This window comes from Marmota flaviventris, chromosome 6 (assembly GCF_047511675.1).
Source record: "Marmota flaviventris isolate mMarFla1 chromosome 6, mMarFla1.hap1, whole genome shotgun sequence".
Taxonomy (NCBI): Eukaryota; Metazoa; Chordata; class Mammalia; order Rodentia; family Sciuridae; genus Marmota; species Marmota flaviventris.
The window spans coordinates 117,662,332-117,680,175 of record NC_092503.1 but is presented as its reverse complement, the minus strand read 5'-3'; the positions used below and the strand labels follow the sequence as shown (position 1 = coordinate 117,680,175).

Genomic DNA, 17,844 nt, shown 5'->3' with positions numbered 1-17,844 from the left:
GTGCGGCCCGGGTTCGATCCTCGGCACCACATACAAACAAAGATGTTGTGTCCGCCGAAAACTAAAAATAAATATTAAAAACAATTCTCTTTCTCTTTAAAAAAAAAAAAGATTAAAAAAATTATGCTTAGTGATAAAATTATGCTTAGTGACTAAAAAGTATTTATATAGTGTACAATTTTTCAAAATGCAGAGAGAGTGTCTTGTCACAGTTAAAACAATACATTTTAAGGGAAGAAAAGGAAGTGATGTGATAGTGCACTGATGATTAGGAACTGACATTATTTACATTTAAGAAAAAATGACCTGCTTTGTAAAAATGGAAGAGAATATTTATTAACTGGTGTGACCAGACACTAAGCTTTAGGCTTTATATATATTCCATCATATTGCATCTGGGTAAAAACAATGTACCAAAAAAAAAAAAAAATGCTGAATTGCATGTGGTGGCACATGCCAGTAATCCCAGAAACTCCGGAGGCTGAGACAGGAGGATCACAAGTTTGAAGCCAGCCTGGGCAACTTAGGAAGACCCTGTCTCCAAAGAAAAAACTGATAGGGGATGTAGCTCAGTGGTAAAGCGCCCCTGGGTTCAATCCCCTGTACTGAAAAACAGACAAAACACAGTGCTTAGTAAGATTCCCACAATTATACATAGCATCTAATAAAATGTAAGAAATGAATACCCTTGTTGTAAACTTGAGACTACAGCAACAGTACAAGTAAGGGTCAGGGGCTGTGAAGTAAAAATACAGTTAATTAACTTTTCATTTTTTTTTTAATTTAATAATTTTAATATTTATTTAGTTTTCGTCAGACACAACATCTTTGTTTGTATGTGGTGCTGAGGATCGAACCCGGGCCGCACACATTCCAGGTGAGCACGATACCACTTGAGCCACATCCCCAGCCCCTTAACTTTTCATTTTACTACCAACCTATCAACAGCTCTATAAAAGAATGGGTATTCTACCATTGTAGAAAAATACTTTTTTATGAGAAGGCCCTTTATGTTTAAAACACTATTGTATTTATAATTCACAACACTAAAATAGAAAGAAATCCTTTTCTTCTCAAAGCTGATTTTGGAGTCTTGATTTTAAACATTACTTTTAAGAACAGTGATGCTCAAGAAATGTAGAAATGAGCTTCTCCTTATTAAGGGTGAATTATTATCTTATTGTTCCTGGCAGTAAAATTATTTTTTATCTTGGTGTTTCATAGCTAGACAAAAAAAATTATTGATACTATAATTTCTATCAGATGGAAGAGAATCATATAGAGATGACAGTTAAAGATTTACATATCTCCCTAGGTTAGCCCTGAAGAATGCAGACCTGATCAAAAATTAGCTGTGGATCTTGAGCATGTGACTTTACTTCCTCTGGACCTCAATTTCCTTGTCTATAAAACAAGATGGCTAGGGCTGGGGGTGTGGCTCAAGCAGTAGCGTGCTTGCCTGGCATGCGGGGGTGCTGGGTTCCATCCTCAGCACCACATAAAAATAAAATAAAAGATGTTGTGTCCACCAAAAACTAACAATAAATAAATAAATATTTTTTTAAAAATTAAAAAAAAAAAACAAGATGGCTAGAACAGAGTGTTATTTCCTTTCTTCATCTCTTCTTTGTGGCTTTATGAAATAGGGTTTACATTGTATGTATAGAAAACAAAAAGGCAAGCAGCAACAAAAATCTATTAGATTGTGGAGAAAAGGAGTGAGGATTATGTAAATAACTAGGACACGAAGAAAAAAAGTTAGACACAAACATGGGGTTGTGGCTCAGTGATAGAGCACTTGCCTCACATGCGTGGAGCACTGGGTTCAATCTCAGCACCACATAAATAAATAAAATAAAGGTATTATGTCCATCTGTAACTAATTTAAAAAAAAAGAAACGAGGACAGATTAAAAAAAGGCATTATGGTGCAGGATACAAAATCATGAGCATCACTGTCAAAATTAACTTGAATATAAGTCATTTGTTTATCCAGAAAGACAGTGAGAAATGCTAGAGATGCAGACTTAGAAGTGTGATCTGTAACATACAAGGGGCCTTGCTAAATAACCTAAGAAATCTTTTCAAGTTTTCTCAGTATATATGGAGAGAGATATCACACTCCCTGGCTTAATCATTCATAATTCTGCTCCAATATAATCACCCACTATTTTCCAACAGATTATCCGTCTAGCCAATTTGGCTTCCTCATTTCAAAGGAACTTAGATTATCTCTCCCCTATCATTCAATGTTCGATCTGAAACACATATTCCCTTCTCAACCTAATAATTCATCAAGTTCTAATAAGGTATTGTTCTAAATATTTTACAAGCATTAACTAATTTAATTCTCTCAATAATCCTAGGAGGGAGGTTAAATAACTTGCTTAAAATTACACGGTAACAGAGCTAGGATTGACACAGTCTGGCTCCAAGTAGCCTGTCAACTTGCTAATTAGTCTTCAACACTCAGGTCAAGTTCTGTCACCTTCTTGAAATTCTCATCTACTTAGCAATTATTCTTGCCTCTTAGGCCATTAAGTAAACCACTCACTTGTCATTTACCATGGGATCCAGTTTATTTATCTTTGTGCATACGTTCTATCTTTTCTTATTTACTTTGTAATACTATTTTAAACTAACAGAACTTAGTATCTGGAACACAGCAGTGCTTATTAATAAAACTAAATAGTACTTAATAGTTATTGAAAACACACACCAGATACTGAGCTAAGTGACAGGTATTATTCTTGACCCTTCTCCATATAGAGGATAAGGAAGCTGAAGCTTAAAGAAACTATCTTGTCTAGTATCACCATGGTAACGATAAGATTCAAATTCCAAAAGTGCAACATAACAGTCTACCATAAATCTTGAAAATAACCATTCAACTTAAATTTACTCAGCAGCAGTACTTTAGCTGTACTTAATACAGGATTCATAGTTGCTGCCTCCAAGAAACTCACACTCCATCAAGACTTCAGGACCAAACTGATACCACTAGCAGAGTCACCATCATTAAAACTTAAGATTTTGGGGCTGGGGTTGTGACCCAGAGGTCGAGTGCTCGCCTAGCAGGTGTGAGGCACTGGGTTCAATCCTCAGCACCACATAAAAATTAAATAAATATATTGTGTCCACCTAAAACTAAAAAATAAATATTAAAAAAAAAAACTTCAGATTTTAACTTACAGTTTAGGGGCAATTTTTTTTTTTTTTTTTTTTTTAGTTCTTAGAAATTCTCTTCTATACCACTCCTCCCTCCAGGATTACCCACTCCCTCTACCCTAGAACTCATCTTTCTATTTGTTGTATTATAGAGTAGAAGGACTCTTGCTAATCCTATCAACTACTGGGACATCTGAATTTAAATTAGCAATAACTTGGACTCAAGGGTCTATCTGATGAATTCCATGCAAATAATAAAATATGAATAATGAAGGACAGTTATAAAAAAAAGCAACACCAAGAAGAAGCAGAGAAAAGGAATACTGGAAAGTCACACTGTAGAGCAAAGATAAGAAAAGCAGGAATATAGACACAAATAGAAGGTGCAATTAAGAGTGCAGAATAAATTCAGTGAAGAAATACAAATAAAAACAATTAAAGCTAATCCAGTTTATAAATGCTGATTGCTTTCTTTTCCTAACCTCTAATGGAAACAAAAAACTGTATGTGAAATGTTAATTGAAAAATTATTAGCTAGGAACAACAGCTACATTAGGAAGAGTTGTTTTTGTTTTGTTTTGTTTTTTCCCTCAGTAAACTATTCAGAATAGCAGAGCTGCAAAAGGACCTTGAGACACTATTTAATCCAACCCACTCATTTTATAGTTAAAACTAAAGCCCAGAATGGCTAGGTTACTTTAATCCCAAGATCATACAGCTACTTCATAGCAACACATCTGAATCTCATTCCAGTATCTATTCCTAACTCACCAGACTTCCTAGAAATGGTATTTTTTCTTCCTTTTCCACCCTAATAACCATAAATTTCTACATATGCATTTCAGAATCCCCACATAATTTATAGTTACCTTGGATGACAATTACCAGATATTCTGTGTTATCAAGAACAAGACATGTGGGCTGGGGATGTGGCTCAAGCGGTAGCGCGCTTGCCTGGCGTGCGTGCGGCCCGGGTTCGATCCTCAGCACCACATACAGACAGGGATGTTGTGTCCACCGAAAACTAAAAAATAAATATTAAAATTCTCTCTCTCTCTCTCTCTCTTTCTAAAAAAAAAAAAAAAATAATAATAATAATAATAATAATAAAAATAAATAAATAAAGAACAAGACATGTAACTTTTTATTTTCATATCTCCAAACTCAGTAATCTTAAATTGGGTCTTATTTCCTACCAGGAAGAAATTCAAATACTTTACTGAAGAGCAGAAGGAAGACAGATCTCCATAAACACCAAATTCAAGCCAGCTGATAAACTACAATCTATACAGAAAGAAGGAGCCTAAGAACCCAGAATGTTGGACAGCTACAGGTGGGAAATATAATGATATCATTTATTTTCTCCTTTTTTTTTGGTACCAGGGATTGAACTCAGGGGCACTTGACTACTGAGCATGCACATCCCCAGCCCTATTTTGTACTTTATTTAGAGACAGGGTCTCACTGAGTTGCTTAGCGCCTTACTTTTGCTGAGGCAGCTTTGAGCTTGCAATCCTCCTGCCTCAGTCTCCTAAACTGCTGGGATTGCAGGCATGCGCCACAGAGCCTGGCATCTCCTTTCTATTTTGAGTGGGCAAAAGGAGGGGACACTAAGGATTAAACCTAGAGATGCTTTACCACTGAGCTATATCCTCAGTCCTTTTTATTTTGAGATAGGATCTCTATAAGGGTCTCTATAAGTTGCCCAGACTGGCCTCAAATTTGAGATTCTTCTGTCTCAGCCTCCTGAGTACCTGGGGTTACAGGTATGTACAACTAGACCTGACCCACTTCTGACTAACCTCAGGCTCCCATCTTTCTAACAAACTTCAATTCCAGAAACTATAGAGAAGGCGAGGTAAAGAAATTGAGTATCGTGTCACTTTTAACACAAGTGGATTTTTAGTGTCTTGGCCAGGATATATGGAACAAAGAGAAGAGACATCAGGTAGGCCAACAAACCTGTACTTTTTGCCATAAAAACACTAGAAAGTTCTGAAAATATGTTATATACATTCAATTCAGAATTTCTCCCACTGCAAAGCCCTTGTAGATATTTGAGGCTAGAAGGTAGTCATCATGGACCACACCTGTGGTCTAAGATCGTTTGGTGCTCAAAACCCTGATAAACTGTAGGACCTGTTAGCCACCATTCACCAGGTCATTTGACATGAGTGATTTGGCATTCTTCCTTATCACCTTGGTATAAATATAATTATTATCTCAGCTTTAAAAATTCTATGTCTGCCTATAAGGCTAACTGAAGCTTTATCTGGAAGGGAAAAAAAATGTCTTATTTTACTTCAGGAACATACCTTAATTTTGATATGTATGAAGTTCACTGTAAATTAGGGATAACTTCCTATTAAAACATGTTAATCAAATTAGGACAAGTATAGTGAAAATGAAAGGGACAAAAGGATTCAAAAAGAACAAACAAATTTAATTACTCACTGAGTTTGAGAAGTAAAGGAAGGGTAAAAAATGACCAGTAAGAATAATGAAGAAGTTAGGGCTGGAGTTGTTACTCAGTGGTAGAGAGCTTGCCCAGCATGTGTGAGGCTCTGGGTTTAATCCTCAGCACCACATAAAAATAAATAAATAAAATAAAGTTGTCCATCTACAGCTAAAAAAAAAATTTTTTAAAGAATAATGAAGTTGTTAATAGCTAAAGAGGGAAGAGGAGGAAAGAGAGGTGTTTGGGCTGGAGAAAGGGGAAAGGATGATGCGGTATACAGCTGCTGGAGAGATGGTATTTAAATATATTTTCTTTCAAGAAGTATGTGAAAACTTAGACCTCAAGTTTAGACAACAATATAATTGATTTGGGACCTAAAAGGGATGTTAGAGCACTCTGATGATTGAGGTTGTAGAGAAAGAAAGATTAAAGAAGAACATTTAGACAACTACATTCCTCAGATAGTATATCAGAAATAACTTGCCAGGTGAGCAGTACTCTATTCTACAGAGATAGTGCATTTGGACCAATTTATTGTAATGAGAAGCTTAAATTTTTTTAAATTTCAGATTATGAATTAACAGAAACAAGCTAAAGTAGGTTTATAATTACTATTTGTCTGAAGTCAAATCTCTGAACTAGAACACGATTTTTAAATTTATAATAAAAGGGAAGGGGAAAAAAACCAGAAAAATCTGGTATTCCCATATTACCACTATTTTACAATATTTGTGAAAATTTAACCATTTTTTTTTAGTTGTAGATGGACACAATACCTTTATTTTATTTGTTTATTTTTATGTAGTGCTGAGGATCAAACCCAGGCTCCACACATGCTAGGCAAGTGCTCTACCACTGAGCCACAACCCCAGCCCCAACAGAATTTAACCATTTTAAAAAGTACTTCAGGGAGGGCTGGAATTGTGGCTCAGCGGTAGAGCGCTCGCCTAGCAAGGGCGGGACCTGGGTTCAATCCTCAGCACCACATAAAAATAAAGGCATTGTGTTGTGTCCATCTACACCTAAAAAACAAATAAATAAATATTTTTTTTAAAAAAGTACTTCAGGGGCTGTGGTGTGGCTCAGTGGTGGAGCGCTTGCTTGCCTAGGACGTTTGAGGCACTGGGTTTGATCCTTAGCACCACATAAAAATAAATAGATACTCTGTGTTCATTTACAACTAAATAAATATTTGAGGAGAAAATTAATTAATTAATTAAAGGTTAAAAAAAAAGCACTTCAACTAAAATACCCAGAATTAATGATTCTGGGGAATGGGTACATGAAAGTTCACTAATGAATCTGGAGAGCAGGAATATAGAGGTTCTTTATACTCTTTTCTCCAGTTTTGTACATATGGGAAACTATCATAATAAAAGTATCTGACTACATACAAATATTTTCAAAATTCTATCAATAGGTAAGTCTAACAATCAAAAATAAAATTCTAGTAGACAATAAATACTTTTCAAACAATGCTTGCTTCATTCTTGATAAACCAATAAAATTTACTGTGTATAGAACGGAGAAAAGACCTAGTCTGTCACTTCAGAGGAACAAGAATATGTTCATTAAATGGAAAAGGTCCTTTTATTCATGTTGATTGATTTTAGACATGTCATTTTTTTTCTTCATTAAACTTAAGTCTTTGCTGAAGTATGTATAGGCTGTGTGTGTGTGGTTCTGATTAAGAAGGTCAAAATATTTACCTTCAATATCAATTCTTACATCTTGAAGCATTCGGTTAGCCCTCCAGTTACTTCAAACATCTACCGCTCTAATAAATAATCTGATACAGATGCAAAAAAGTTAGATTTTTAAAAAGCAAACCTATCCATAAATTATACCTAATCCTAAATTGTAATGAACATATATTAAAAATTATACAAAATAATAAGTAGAGGGGAAAAGTTCATTTTTAAAATAATTATCATTGCTTAAATTATGATTTAAATAGACGTAGTTTAAATCAAATCACACTACTTAGGACATGGAAGCATTAATACTAGGAGAGAGCAGCAGATTCACCACTCACCAATGATCATGAATGGTTTCTAGGGTTTGGGGCACCAACATTTCCTATGATAAATAGCACCACCCAAAAATGACAACCAGATTTGTCTGCCTCCTCTTCTTGACTAATAAGCTCCAGAACAGTAAAAAGGATATATGTCTACGCAAAACCTACACTCTTAAACAGCAATAATCACCACCTTTGATTCCCAGAAAGCTATTGCTAAGTATCAGTCTCATTCCCTAGGTGAACATGCATAAAATAACAAAGCAGGGTTTCCTCACTGGCAGTTCTACTTAAATCATATTCAGAATCCTGTTTCTTCCAACAGAAACAAGTTGTCATAAAACTTGAGTGAAAAGCAGTATAAAAACATGTATGCACAGACACTCAAATGATTCTTTTGTTTCATCATTATTAAGCAACTGGCTAATTCCTAATTGAGGTATTTCACTTTTTTCAGACATTAAAATATTTCTCCTAATCTTCAATAGTTTTTAGCTTTTTCCCTTTTTATTAAAGACTTACATATCATAAAATGCACAGATCTTAAAAACTCAGCTTAATAACTGAACAAATTTATATAATTGGTGAATATGAATAAAGGTTTGCAGAAGTTCCTTATACTAGTCTTATACTTTCCACAGATTAAAAATGATATAATAAGTTGCCCAAAAATATACACATGAATTTCTATCACCCGTGTCATTCTAAAGTACATTTTCATCACTCCAGAAAGCTTCCTTGTGTCCCTTTCCAGTCAATCACAGCTCCTACCCAGAGGCAAACACTATTCTGATTTCCATCATACCTTAGTTTTGTCTGTTCTTGTATTTTTCATAAACAGTATCATACAGTATACACTCATCTATGTCTGAACTCGTCTGTGTTCTCTTGCTATGAACAATATTTCTGACATTGCTCTATTTATTGTGTGAATCAGTAGTTCATTCCTATTGTGAAAAAGCTGCTATGAACATTTTGTACATGTCCTTTTTTAAAATTACATTTGTTTTAGTTGTAAATGGGCCTTTATTTATTTATATGTGGTGCTGAGATTCGAACCCAGGGCCTCACACGTGCTAGGCAACTGCTCTACCATTGAGCCACAACCCCAAACCTTGTACCAGTCTTTTTGTAAACATACTTTATTGCTTCTGGTATAGCAATATTTCATTGAAAAGGGGAAAAAAAAGAAGTTTCACATACAAATAAGCCTGGGAAATAAAGCAGTATGGATAGATAGTTATAAATACAACTATACATATAGCAACTATAATGTGTGTTTATATATAAATATTAGTTATAGATGATGCAAAAATAGACATCTGATATTTACACACATGTGTGTATATAACATGAACTTGAATAATTCTGAGAAGTCCACCTAAGACCAACAAAGATATTTTAAAAGAAATTAAAATTAAGTTCATAGTAAAAATTAATCAAAGATATTAAGTTTTTCTTAATAAGTTTATGTTTTACCTAAGAACAATTCAAAAGAGAAACAAACTTCTCTCCATGTAAATTAGCCTGTTAAATTCAATGAAACAGTATTTCTTATAACAAATATCTCTTCCCAAACTCAAAACCTCCCATGTTACCATCCATTACACAATAATTTTTTCATGCTAAGGACAAAACTCAAAATATGTGTTAAGATTACAAGACTTGGGGCTGGGGTTATGGCTCAGTGGCAGAGCTCTTACCTAGCATGTGTGAGGCACTGGGTTCAATCCTCAGCACCACATATAAATAAATAAAAAATAAAGTTACATCAACAACTAAAAAAAAAAAATTAAGAAAAGATTACAAGACTTTATTGTCTTGCTTTTTCAAAAAATTAAACATGCAAATAATTTCACTAGTTAATATTTAACATGGGTAAAGAACATCCCACACACATTCAGCATATATTCTGATAAAGACTTAATCTCTAGGATGTTTTCTCTATTCCAAATAGTGATTGACTTCAGCACTGTCTGTGACAGCAACATTTTGACTCTCAATTCTACTGTAATTTTCAGCTGACAAGAGAAATTTCTTTAATTCCCCAGAGATAAGAACAGTAATAAATATACACAATCTGATTTTTAAGAGATCAATTTGAAATTTGCAACCCTGTTTTTGATAATCAGATGCCCATGTTCAGCAGCTCATTTAATATAATCAATCAATTGCCAAAATTGACTACTACAAACAATTCTAGAAATTTACCATTGCCTTAAAAAGGAATCTGAAACTACAAATGGGATAAAACAATCCTCTTCTAGTCTTTGATCTTTCTTCATCTTTTATTCCTCGTTCAAAAAAAAAAAAATGAGTATAAAAAACATAAAATTCAAATGTACTACATTTTTAATCTGAAAAAAAAATATTCAGAATTTGGATGTTCCCTAGCTTTCACAGATGTGTGACTGTTTACTTAAAAATCCATTATTTCACTCTGAAAATACACCATTTTCATTTTTCTAATAACTGTACCTTTCTTTAAAAGAAGAAAAATAGCCTTGATTAAGCTTTGACTTTTATAACAACTCCTATTGGCTTAATTCCCCAACTTTCAATATGGTTTGCCTGATTGTACTAGAGAACTAAAATAAAATTTTATGGTTTTTTTTTTTTTTTTAATGTTTTGCTTTCACACCAAGGATGAAAAACAAATACACCAAATGTGCAGACCCCACACTCCCTCTGGTGGTCCTTCACTCTCATTAACCAAATCCAAAAGACTATAAGGAATTATGCACAAAATGCAAGTCAGTTCTCATAACAAATTGTAAGACATACAACTTATTTTGAGTACTGAAATTTTAGTGTTCTAAATGTTGCTAAACTACCTTTAGAGCCAGGCATGGTGGTTCACACCTATAATTTCAGCAACTCAGAAGGCTGAGGCAAGAGGATCACAAGTTTGAGACCAGCCTCAGCTACTTAGCCTGACCTTGTCTCAAAATAAAAAATAAAAAGAGCTGAGATGCAGCTCAGTGGTAAAAAGTACTTGGGTTCAATCTCCAGTATGGGAAAATAAAATAAATAGAATATAGTAATCTATTAGCTACAATCTGTTGATAACCTGTTAAAATATATGGCCCTGCAATCAATCATTTTTACCTGTCTCATTTGCAGAACTGCTTTTTACACAGTAAATATCTTATTTGCAAATTAAATCACACTTAAGGGGCCGTTTTATTTTTTTTATTTATTTTTTTTTTATATTTATTTCTTAGTTTTCGGCGGACATAACATCTTTGTTTGTATGTGGTGCTGAGGATCGAACCCAGGCCGCACGCATGCTAGGTGAGCGCGCTACCATGCTAGGTGAGCGCGCTACCGCTTGAGCCACATCCCCAGCCCATTAAGGGGCCGTTTTAAATCAGTAGTTTGTGATCTGCATATCATTGTTGACTCAGTCTTTGATGCATGCGTATTTAATTTTCTTTACATATTTCAGGAAAATGTCAGAATTTTAAAATGCAGTAGGGCTGGGGGACATAGCACACTGGTAGAACACTTTCCTAATTTGTGTGAGACCTTGGGTTAGATACACCCTCCCCCCCAAAAAAATAAAACTACAGTTATTTTTTAAATTAAAAAAATAAAAATGCACAAAAGTGCGGTTGGGTAGAGCATTTGCCTAGCATGCACAAGGCCCTGGGTTCAATTCTCAGAACCACAAACCACAAAGCAATCACTAAACCAAACTGTAGAAAATTTTGGAAATATCAAAACCAAAAATCTAATTACTAGTCAGCTAAATTGGAATGTTGAAATAGTTCCAGATTATAAAATGTTAGATATTTAATTGTTCAGCATAAATTAATTATAGACAATTTTTTTTTTTTTTTTTTTTGGCTGTACTGGGGATTAAACCCTGGGGGCGCTGTACCACTGAGTTCTATATTCTCCCTCCTTCTTATTTTTTGAAATAAGGTCTGGCTAAGATGCCTAGGATGGCCTCAAACTTGTGATCCTCTTGCCTCAGCTTTTCCAAGCTGGGATTACAGGTATGCACCACCAGAAACTGCTAGAAGATATTCTTCTTCTTCTTCTTCTTTTTTTGGTACCAGGGATTGAACCCAAGGGTGCTTAAAGGTGCTTAACCATTGCATTAACCAAAGGTGCTTAACATCCCTAGCCCTTTTTTTTTTTAAATTTTGAAATAGGGTCTCACTAGGTTACTTAAAGCCTCACTAAATTGCCAGGACTGGCTTCAAATTTGCAAATCTTCCTACCTCAGCCTCCAGAGCCACTGGGATTACTGGCATGCGCCATCACACCTGACTAGAGGATATTCCTAATGCTAGGTACAACAAGCATATTACTGTTATGTAAAGGAGTTTTAATATCTATAACAGTGTCATTTGATCTATTCTTGAATTTAAAGTCCTTGTTTTTTGTAGTTCAGTGGTAGTGTTTGACTACCATACATAATGGCCCAGGAGTCAATCCACAGGGAAAGAGAGAAAAAAAAAAAAAAAAAGAAAATTTACTACCACAACAGCCCTCCAAACTCAAAATGAGCCATATCTGAGGGTAGATGCTTTAAAATGGTGCCAATTTTTTCTTTTATATATGTGATAATCAACTTATGCTTAATTTTGAAATTAAAATATGGTTGATAATTTTTTAAACACTTATTTATTTATTTATACGTGGTGCTGAGAATCAAACCCAGTGCCTCAAAAGTGCTAGGCAAGCACTCTACCATTGAGCTAAAGCCAGAAGCCCAATTGATAATTTTATGATATGGTCTACAAGTTAAAGTGAACAAAAATAAATAAAAATTTAATTCTAAACTGGGCTTTTAAGTGAAAGCACTTTTCTATCTAAAAACTTAAAATATGCTTTTTTGTAACTAAGTATATGAACTATAACTTTATAATGTGGCATACTCAAGCATCATCATCATAGGAAAAGGATTATGAACCCTCTGTTTACATACAATAATTTAAATTAATGTTAAATCATGGAATCAATTAAATCATCCCAAACAAAGAAAGTCCCAGTCTTATAAGTTCCCTCCAGATACTTATGTAGAATAAACCCATTCAACATGAAGGAAAAAGTTATCGTTCAACCAAATTGCCCTCACCAACCATCCAAAAGCCAACTCAGCCTTTTGTGGCACTAACCTCTTCTATAGGTACTCCAAAAGGATGCTCATTCTTTGGACTAATTCATCCTAAGCTGAGAAAACTTTGGGAAACTAAAAAATCCAAAATACGCATTCTTTTCCAATCTAAATATAAACAGAAAATTGAAGATTTAATTAGTCATCTAACCCAATAGTCTTAAATTTTTCATGTTCAACTGATTAAAATTGTGTTCTAAAAGAAATCCACCCAAAATTCCCATAACTAAAAAAATTAAAGACTAAAAAACGGGACTGGGGTTGTAATTTAGTGGTAGAACAATTAACCTAGCACATGTGAGGCACTGGGTTTGATCCTCAGCACCACATAAAAATAAACATATTCTGTTCAACTACAACTAAAAAAAAATTAATTAAAAAAAAGATTAAAAAACATTTGTTAATGTTGGAATGGCAAAGACCTCATAACATAAAAGTTTGTTGTTTTAGAGAAATAAAACAATTTACAAAGACTGTCTTAGATTTTTTAAATCTCAAATAATGAGAACTAACTATTAGCTAATTCTACATGGTAAAAAGGTAAAATTACCATTCAATTAAATCTGAATAAATTAGCATGGTTAAATATTAACTTTGTTCTTAGAGAAGTTAACTTCTCTGAAGTATAAATCATTTGCAATATGGTTACAAATAACACATTAGAAAAGAAAAATAGAGTAAATTAAATCAAGTGTTTCTCACAAATGACAAGTTAACTATAAGCCTCCTTTTAAAAGTAATTTTCAAAATATACTATCTCTACAGAATCACTCAATTAGGGCCATAATTGTAGATTGTTAAGCACAGGTCAGTTGGGAGAGAGACAAACAGAAAATGGTAAGTGAAAGCATGACAGAATAAGAACTTCCCACCAGAATAAGAATTTTTTTCAAGTCAATTATTGAATTTTGATTCAGATACCATGAAAAGCTGCTACTATATTCTCTAAAAACCCTAATGCAGAAGGGGGGCAGAACTCCCACACACTATTACAAATCCTTAACCAAATTATGCCTTAACTTTTCCCTTTTCTACAACCTAAGAAAATGGAAAAACAATGAAAATAAACACACCCGTCTACTCTCAGGCAAAGAAAGCTCCCATTCAATGCTAAGCCTTATTCCACTGGAAACGTACTCCTAAAAAGTAAATCCCAAACCACGAGCTCAAAATGCTTCATGCAGAATTTACTGAATGGCGGCCAATCGCTGTACACGCTGTCCTGAGCCACACTGAAGGATATCTAGAGCTCTGCGTTCTCCTCTTACAACTTGTACCTTGGTCCATTCGCCAACACTGCAGAACCCGATTTTTAAAATGCGACTAAAATGTTCCTCCTGGCCCATCAATAGGGAAAAAAAGCAATCTACACCCTGATGGTCAAAAAAAATTGGCAGTACTGGTTTTTAGGCGATACACTATCGTCAGCACACCTTTTTAGACAATCGACAGGGCAGGAGTTACAACGTCCTTGGTCTGAAGTGAGTAAGCACCCCTAACACAACTTTGAACTGGCTTTCTGCTAGCACTAGGCTAATGCAGATCACCTGTTAGAACGACTCACACGCACACCCTCAACAAGTGGCCGAGAGCGGCGATGCGGTTCCCTGTCACTTGTCCTAGGGCGGCAGGTGAAGGCGGTGAACGCCCATCCACACCCATCGGCCGGTCACGGCAGAGGCGGCAAACAACCCCGGGACGCTCCGTTATCCTCACCCTCCCGGGCCCGCCAGGTGAGCAGGGCTCCATCGCCCGCGGCGTCCGGCGCTGGGCTCAGCCGGGCTCGACTTCTCCGGCCGTCCGGGTCCCGGAAGGCGAAGTTTCACTCCCGCCCGCGGCGTGGCTGCTCAGGCGCCGCCCGGTTCTCAGAGGGTCCGGCCGCCCGCTCGGAGCCGCTGCGGTCACTGCCCGCCGGGCCTGGGGCGAGTCCTGGGCCGCCAACCAGAGCCGGAGCGAGACCTGTCACCCGGGCGGGAAACAAAAGCCGAGGACTAGCGGGCGCGACCGGCCTCGCCTCGATGAGGGGGAGCGCGGCGGGGGCGGGGAGCGGCTCCGGCCGCTGCCCCGCTCCGCGCCTCCGGGAGAGAGCCCCGGCCCCGAGGCCCCTGAGGCGCGGCACGGACCCCGCAGTGCGGCTGGGCCTCCCGCGCGCTCACCTCGAGGCTTCCCGGGCCCGGTTCGCCCCTACACGCTGCTCCGGTTGGGGAGAAGCGCGAGGGGGCGGGGAAGAGAGCGACCGCGACGGGACCGGGAAGGAGGGAATTCGGTTTTGGGGGGTGCCACGACCGCCCGCCCCACCCCTGCAGCCATGGCTCCTGTACCTGTCGCCGCGGTGGCTCGCCGGCTCCGTCCCTCTTTGCCTAGCCCGCGCCCCACTCACCCCTCAGCCCGCCCAGCAGGCCGCCCGCGCGCCGGACAACGCCGCCTGAGACTGGCAGCGCCCGCGAGCCGGCCCGAATCCCCCGGGCAGCGCCCGGCGCCGTCCCGCCCCCGCCGGCCGCAGGACCCGCCTTCCATAGGGCCCTAGGGCTGTCAGTCCGCCCCCAAAAGGCGCGCGGGCTGCCGCTCCGCCTGTCCGGATTGGTGGCCTAGCACCATCCATGCAAATGAGACCCCGCCCATATTCATTTGCATCTCCTCCTCCCCACATCAGCCACGTGTCTGGCCCTTGCCCTTTGTGGGGGCCGCAGAAAAGGGATGCAGGAAGCTGACCAACACCCCCTCACATCATCCCTTACCTCCAGAGAAACTAATGTCTAAACAAGCTACTTGACTTCATATCTGCATGGTCCCCCTGAAGGCTCAACCCCTCCCTTCGATTCACCAGGCCTGCCCTGGGGCTGGAGCCGCTGGCCAGTCTTACCCCAGGAAACAACTCCATGATGCTCAGTGGGGTCAGGGGAAATCCCACCGTGGTAATCACTTTAACTCATAGTACCTCCCTCTGGACACCAGTGACCTTGAAGACCATACTTTCCCAAGGCTCTCTACTTTTCAAACATGATATCCCAGGCGGCTAAGACAGCAGTGGGCCTTAAAATGGCTGTGTTCTTCCCCCAACCCAACTCCAAAGCATAGGCTGCTGAGCTCAGCTTCAAGACCTTAGGGAATCTAGTTCGACCCCCAAGAAACAGAAACCTAAAGTTCCATAGCTAGTTACTTATGGAACATACTAGTTATCTGTGAAAACCTAACATTTCATGGCCAGGTTAGAAACCATGTCTCCTGGGGCTGGGGATGTGGCTCAAGCGGTAGCGCGCTCGCCTAGCATGCGTGCGGCCCGGGTCGCACCTCACACAAACAAAGATGTTGTGTCCGCTGAAAACTAAAAAAAGAAAAAAACAAAACAAAACATGTCTCCTACTGCCTTTTTGTGTGTGTGTGTGTGTAGGGATTGAACCCAGGGCCTTGTGCATGCAAGGTAAGCGCTCTACCAACTGAGCTATAGCCCCAGCCTCTGAGATCTGTTCTTTTTGCGCAGTCACATTCAAGAATTTGTGAAGAGTCGCTTTTACAAGTTACCATACTAGGTGTAGGTACTGTAATCATTCATTCCCTGCTTGTAGGAGGTGATGTATACAAAAACAAACAAAAAAATAAGTCAACGCTGAAACATCCTCATGGGCAGGTCCTGTTTCAGTCATTTGTCTATCCTTAGTGCCTAAAAGCTTTCCTTTTACAAGCTGCTAGGGAGAGTAATTGGAACAATTTATTTGTGCATTAATTCAACAACACAACGTTGATCATAAGTGATCTACTATGCTTACTAAGAGCAAGTATTAAGCATTGTGCTGTGCAGGGTATACGGAAGTGAGAAGACACTGTGCCAGTCTTCCATGGCTTCAGCCTAAGAGATAGGGATATCCACATCACATTTCAGTGCTCCTTGTGTTACAGGGGTTGTGACATGTCTGCACAGGGCACAGTGAAGGGCTACAAGGAGGGAGGAATCGCAGGGAGGGCTTCACTGAAGAGGTGACACTAGAGTCAACTCTTAAAAGATGAAGTAGATATTTGCCCATCAGAGGGTGTGGGTGGTTTAGGAAAGAGACTCCCAGCAGGGAAGGATAGCTTGAGCAAAAAGCATGCAGACCCGGAAAAGCCTAGTAATTGAAGGAACACTGAGGAACATTGTGGGCAAATCTGCAGGGTTGTGTGGACATGTTACATGTTCTGGGACCAGGCTCTTCCAGGAGGAAGACAGAAAAGCCCAGGAGGCTGCCAGGCTGTGTTGTAACATACCTTAGCAAACAACAACAGGCCCAGCTGCAACCTTTTTTACCCCCTAGGCCAGAGTCTTTGGGGAACAGTCAGTTCTACAGTTTTTTTTTTTTTTTTAATTCTCTCTCTCTCACTCTTTTTTTTTTTTTTTTAAGAGAGTGAGAATTTTAATATTTATTTTTTAGTTTTACAGTTTTGATGTCTGTTCTACAGCCTGGCTAGCTCCACCCACTCCCCCAGAAAACTACCCTGACCACAATACTTGCCCTTCTCAGCATTTGGAAGTATGTGTGCTTGAATTTTCCCTAAACATCACTGCCTTTCAGAATTCAGAAATGACATGGGCTATGGCTCCAGACACCTGGATGTGGGATGAGCATTTCCTTCCAAATGCATGGAGCAGTTCTTTTCGGGGCCTGTCACCAAGGCTGGCTTCATGGGTATGTGACCTTTGCACTGACACAAAGCCCCAATTTTGGAGGGGTCCTATTTTGGGCTTAATTCTCTACTCTTGCCATCTTGAAATACTTAGTAATTTTTTCAAGAAGAGGCCCTGAAAATTATATAGTCCTGTCTGTCATTTACTACCCCAGGCATGCTTGTGATATCACTCAAACCACATCTCATTTTTAAAGCACTTGGCATTCACTAGGTTTGTTCACATGCCTTGTGCTACTTGATTCTCAAAATGGTGATGTGGGATGGGCTGGCATTACTTTTTTTTTTTTTTTAGTTTTCGGCGGACACAACATCTTTATTTGTATGTGGTGCCGAGGATCGAACCCAGGCTGCACGCATGCCAGGCGAGCGCGCTACCGCTTGAGCCACATCTCCAGCCCATACTTTTTAT

The 17,844-nt window shown here is 38.4% G+C and overlaps 1 protein-coding gene across 5 annotated transcripts in view; it reads right to left on the bottom strand.

The window, feature by feature from the left end:
• Positions 1-15,189, bottom strand: part of Fkbp5 (FKBP prolyl isomerase 5) — a 111,153-nt gene extending 95,964 nt beyond the window's left edge. The window contains exon 1 of one of the 5 annotated variants that reach the window (XM_027943653.2): positions 15,154-15,189. The gene's annotated coding sequence lies outside the window, so the exon portion shown is untranslated. Of the gene's footprint in view, positions 1-4,036; positions 4,059-12,774; positions 12,797-14,489; positions 14,582-15,094 lie in introns of those variants that run through there. The other 4 variants (XM_027943652.2, XM_071613457.1, XM_027943654.2 and 1 more) reach the window with 4 other exon arrangements.
• Between the last annotated feature and the right edge of the window lie 2,655 nt (positions 15,190-17,844).